This window comes from Neophocaena asiaeorientalis, unplaced genomic scaffold, assembly GCF_003031525.2.
Source record: "Neophocaena asiaeorientalis asiaeorientalis breed wild unplaced genomic scaffold, Neophocaena_asiaeorientalis_V1.1 scaffold253, whole genome shotgun sequence".
NCBI lineage: Eukaryota > Metazoa > Chordata > Mammalia > Artiodactyla > Phocoenidae > Neophocaena > Neophocaena asiaeorientalis.
The window spans coordinates 4,908,637-4,914,677 of NW_020174553.1; the positions used below are offsets into that span (position 1 = coordinate 4,908,637).

A 6,041-nucleotide genomic window follows, 5' to 3' on the forward strand; every position below is an offset into this window, starting at 1 on the left:
TTGTCTGTATTTTAAAAATAATACTATTGGATTTTGATTTTTAGCTCTTGAAGGCTTGACATTAGCCTAATAGGTTTAACATCTGGTCTCTTTCTTCTTCAGATACAGTTTGGGCGCTTGTTAAGCAAGTGACACCTGTTACTACCTCCAGGGAAGGAGTCCCAGAATGTCAACCCACTGCATGGTTTGCAGGTTGCATGGGCTGCAGGTTGCATGGTTGTATGGGTTGCATGGTTTGCAAGTTGCATGGTTATATGTGTTGCATGGTTTGCAGGTCGCATGGTTGCATGGGTTGCTGAGAAAAACATGACTCCCACAGACACTGGATGGAACAACACTCAGAGAACAGACAGAGCAAGATCAGCCTTGATAGCGAGTGTGGGTGCCCCATGGCCAGCGCACCTTGACCCACAGCTGACACAGGTCTGCACACACCCCTTCTGTGATAGAGGCAAAGGACCCCCTTCTCTCCCCACCAGGAACAAACACAGCAGTGGGGTTGTCCAGGTGCCATATGCACACACTTGAAGCAGAACAAAGAAATACACATCAAACCTAGAACAGGAAAAGAGATTCACAAATAAGGCAGTATGCTCAGCACAGGTGGTGAGGGCTCCAGGTAAGGAAACGTTCCAGGCCCGAGGCACGCTCTTATGCATCCCTGCGAGGTCAGCAGGCTGTGCGTGACTGCACTTCCCCAAACCCCTCATTCATAGCAATATACCCCGGACAGTGTAACTTCCTTTAGAAAAATGAAATAAATGAAATATAATGATCTCATAATGAGTGATAGAGGTAAGCCATTTTAAACATCAGGGGAATGCCGTGAGCCATTATTTTTAGAGAAACAATTATTTCTGCAAATTAAATTTTAGGAATCATGCCAGAAAGATAGCTGCAAAACTAATAACGCCTAGTAGAAGTAAAATCTCAAGCTCTTCAGAAAGACAATCCTCTACCTATGTTACAGAAGCCAGAGGGAGACCAACAGAGCAGAATTTCTTTCACAGAGGATGGCAGTGTGTCAGAGGGGATATGAGTAGACATCCGTCTTACCCTTGGTTGATAAAGGAATCCCTCTAAACTTGCCCTTCACATCTGCCTGAAGTGCCAGACCCCGGTGACAGCAAGTTTATTTGCCATCAACGTGGCTGGGTTTATTTCCAGATAGATTCCAAAGTCAAGTTACGTAAATTGAGACTAAATTACTCTATGATGATTTGTTTGCTGTTTGTAAACAATCAGTGAAGAATAATTGTGAAGAATAAGTGTGAATAATTGAGGAGATGAATATTACTTATAAAATGTCTACTATCTGTTTGTTAAACTCTAGAAAGGCTCTATAGAGGCACAGAAGTTCAGAACATACATTCATATTCTACCCTGAGCAATTATTTAACTTTTCAGTGCCTCAGTTTCTTCATCTGTAAAATGGAGATATTTGTAGTCTCTATCTCTAGCTGCTGCAAGGGTTCCATTGAATTAATGCGTGCTAATTAATGCGTGCTAAAAAGTGCTTAGAATGGTATCTGGCATGTAGCTAGTTCTATATAAATGTTAGCTGTTAATTTAAGTACAGGCACTCAGTGGCTTTTGACCGTCTCCCTTTTACTCTTTCACGTTCCACTCAGATCTCCAAACCCAACATCATTTTGCCCACATCCCCTGTCACTCGCTTCTCCGTGGCCCAGCCATCTTCTGAGTTACATGTGAACAAAGCCTATTGATCCTTTCCTTTCTCACTCCTTTTGCTGTGGGAATTATTACATTCTTTAAGTCTCCCTTTGGTTATGGTTCTTGCATTTTTTTCCCCATTGCCATCACTAACACTGAAATCAATAGTCTATTAACCTGTTATTCTACTTCCCTCATCCACCCCAATCACTCATACCTCGATGCCAGGTTAAATTTTCTTTTTACCTTAATAACAACTTCGTTGAGATATAATTCACATTTCTTAAAGCTCACACTGTTGAAGTGTATTTCTCAATGGTTTTTAGTATATTCACAGACTTATGCAACTATCACCATTATCTAATGACAAAATGTTTTCATCAGCTCCCCCCAAACCCCATACCCATTAGCACTCACTCCTATTTTCCCCCAGTACAGCCACAGACAACTCCTAATCTGCTTTCTATCTCTATACACTTGCCTACTCACACATCCTCATCAACGCTTATTACCCATCTTTTAAATTACAGCCATTCTATAGAGGTATAGAGGTAACACTATAGGTATGGAGTGTTACAGTTTTGGTTAATATTTCTCTAATGCCTAATTTCATGTGCTTTATTGACCACTTGTATATATTCCTTGTATGTAGTCTTTAGAGAAATGTCTATTCAATTTTTTGAAACTGGGTTATTTGACTTTTTATTGTTGAGTTGCAGGAGTTCATTACATATTCAGGATACAAGTCTCTTATCAGATAAATGTTTCACAAATATTTTCTCCCATTCTCTGGATTGTGTTTTCAAGTTCTTGATGCTGTCCTTTGAAACACAAAGGGTTTTCATTTTGATGCACTCCAATGTATCTGATTTTTCTTTTGTTGCTTATGCTTTTGGTGTCATATCTAAGAAACCACTGACTACCTAAGGTCATGAAGACTTACTCCTATGTTTTCTTCTTAGAGTTTTATAGCTTTACCTCTTACATTTGGGTCTATGGTCTGTTTTGAGTTAATTTTTGTGTAAGAAGTTAACACTCTAGCTTCATTCTTTTGCATGTAGATAGCCAGCTGTACCAGCACCATTTGTTGAAAATATTATTCTTTCCCCATTTTGAGTTGTCTTGGTACCTTTGTTGAAAATCTGTTGACAATAAAGTTAAAGGTTTATCTCTGGACTTTCAATTGTATTCCATTGACCTGTTTCTCTTTATGCCAGTACCACACAGTCTTGATTACTGCAGCTGTGTGGTAAGTTTTGGAATCAGGAAGTATGAGTGAGTTCTCCAATTTTGTTCTTCTTTTTCAAGATTACTTTGGCTATTCTGGGTCCTTTGCCTTTCCATATGAATTTTAGGATCAGCTTGTCAATTTCCTTTTTCTTTTTTTTTTTTTTCTTTTTTGGCCATGCCAGGAGGCTTGCGGGATCTTAGTTCCCTGGCCAGGGATTGAACCTGGGCCCTCGGCAGTGAGAGCACAGAGTCCTAACCATTGGATCGCCAGGGAATTCCCAACTTGTCAATTTATGCAAAAAAAAAAAAAAAGGCTAGGATTTTGACAGATTGTATTGAATCTGCAGGTCAGTTTTGAGAGTATTGCCATCTTAACACTGCATTTTCCAATTCATGAACATGGAATGTCTTTCCATTTGTTAGGTTTCTTTACTTTCCTCCAATAATGTTTTATAATTTTCAGAGTACAACTTTTACACTTCTTATGTTAAATTTATTCCTAAGTATTTTATTCTTTTTGATGCTATTACAAATGGAATTTTCTTAATTTCATTTTTGAATTGTCTCATTGCTAGAGTACAGAAATACAATTAAATTTTCTATATTGATCTTGTATCCTGAAACCTTCCTTAACTCATTTATTATTTCTAATAGTTTTAGGATTCTTTAGGAAAAAGGTCTACATACAAAAAAATCATGTTATCTTCAAATAAAGATAGCTTACTTCTTCCTTTCCAAGGAATACCTTTTATTTTTTTCTGGCCTAAGTGTCCTATCTAGACCCCCAGTACAATGTTGAATAGAAGTGGTAAGCACAGACATGCCTATTTTCTTCCTGATTTTAGGGAGGAAATCTCCAGACGTTCACCATTTAGTATAATGTTTGCTGTGGGTTTTTTATAGATGGGCTTTCATAGATGGATGTATTTGATATTTGGGAAGAGTGTGAATTTGGCAAGGAGGTAAGAAGGCAGACTATGGTAGGCAGGACTTTTCTGCTCTCATCTCCAGAAACTATTAACATGATGATGTTTCATTTCTGTGATTATGTTATGTTCTTTGGCATAATCTAGGCAGGCCTGAACTCATCACAAGCCCTTAAAATCATGGAGCTTTCTCCAGCCAAAAGCAAAAGAGTCAGAGAAATTTAAAACACGGGAAGAACTCAGTGTGCCATTGTTGGATTAAAGATGGAAATGGCCCCATGAGAAGGAATGCAAGCAGCATTTAGGGACAGAGAGCAGCCCCTTGCTGACAGCCAGCAAGGAAACAGGGAACCTCTGATCTACAGCCTCAAGGAACCCGATTCTGCCAACAATATGAATGCGTTTGGAAGCAGATTATCTCCCAGAGCCTCCAGATAAGAGCCCAGCCCAGCCCAGCCGACACCCTGACTTCAGCCTTGTGAGATCTTATACATAGGATGTAGTTGAACCCACCTAGACTTCTGATCCATAGAACTGTGTGCTCACGAGTGTGTGCTGCTTTTTTTTTTTTTTTTTTTTTTTTTTGCGGTACGCGGGCCTCTCACTGTTGTGGCCTCTCCCGTTGCGGAGCAACAGGCTCCGGACGCGCAGGCTCAGCGGCCATGGCTCACGGGCCCAGCCGCTCCGTGGCATGTGGGATCTTCCCGGACCGGGGCACGAACCCGTGTGCCCTGCATCGGCAGGCGGACTCGCAACCACTGCGCCACCAGGGAAGCCCTGTGTGCTGCTTTAAGCTTTGAAATTTGCAGTCATTTGTTATGCAGCAATAGAAAACTAAGACAAGGACTGATAAGATTCATTCACTGCAGCAGAGGAGGTCAGGGTGTAGGCAGTGTGCTAGGCAGTGCCGCGGATCTGTCTCTTGCTTCAATAGTGTTTGGGTGAGACAGACCCACAGGGACATCCCCTGCTCCAGCCTCCGATCACCCTCCAACCTTTTTTCCAGTCGCAACCTTCAGAATCAGCCACTTAGCTACCCTTGGTCACCGGGACCAGCCAACACCACTTTTTGAGCTTAACTGCTTTCTACCGATCAACCACGAGTTTCCAGATTCGTCAGAATTATCCCACTGAGGTGGAGGCCACTGTCAACCCCCTGGCCGACACGCATCTGCGGGCCTCCTACACCTCTCTCTCTGTGAGCTTCTATTTCGACTGTGACAACGTGGCCCTGGAGGGCATGGGCCACTTCTTCCGTGAATTGGCCAAGGAGAAGTGCGACGGAGCCAAGCATCTCCTGAAAACACAAAACCAGCGTGGCGGCCGCGCCCTCTTCCAGAACGTGCGGAAGCCATCTCCAGATGAGTGGAGTAAAATCCAGGATGCTATGGAAGCTGCCGTGCTCGTGGAGGAGAACATGAACCAGGCCCTTGTGGACCTGCGTGCCCTGGGTTCTGCCCGCGCAGACACCGCCTCTGTGACTTCCTGGAGAGCCTTGTCCTAGATGAGCAGGTGAAACTCATCAAGAAGATGGGTGACCACCTGACCAACCTCCAATTGCCGGCTGGTCCCCAGGCTGGGCTGGGTGGGTCTCTCTTGGAAAGGCTCACCCTCCAGCACGAGTAGGTGCCCCTGGAGCCCAGCGGCCTTTGAGGAGCCCCCCTCTGGCGTCGGGGTTTCTGCCTGAAGCCCCTCCCTGCATCCACTAGGCAGCTTTTTAACCGCCCTGGAGCTCTCTCCCAAGCCTTGGACCAAATGGAAACCATAAAGCTTTTTACAGAAAAAAAAAAAAAAAGAGCGGGGTATAGTAAGTAATGCGTTACGCTTGGAATACATTGGAGACACTTGGAAAAGCAAGCATTGCCGGCCAGGCGATTTCTCAGCCATGTGAAATCCTTCCTTTATTTGGAAAGTCTTGGACTTGGAACTGTCACTGGTGTTCCTATAGTCTGGCACCTCAAAAGCATGACCATTTAATTTTATTCTCCACAGATAATTTACAAACATTCAACAAGGGAAGGAAATGGAAGCAGGAAAATTTTTATAACTGGCTTCTTTGGTCAGAGGAATTGTGCTTCCTCACTGCTTTGTAACTTGCCCACTAGAGACTAAAGGAAAACTCATTTGGATGTGTACCAAATAAGCAGAAGCTTACAACTGGATATTATAACTGTCCATTACTTATCTTACTCAAGAGGGATTCGATTTTTC

General features: G+C 42.8%; 1 pseudogene; it reads left to right on the plus strand.

The window, feature by feature from the left end:
* Positions 1 to 3,821: 3,821 nt before the first annotated feature.
* On the plus strand, positions 3,822 to 5,456 carry LOC112407964 (ferritin light chain pseudogene; annotated as a pseudogene).
* The last annotated feature ends 585 nt before the right edge of the window (positions 5,457 to 6,041 follow it).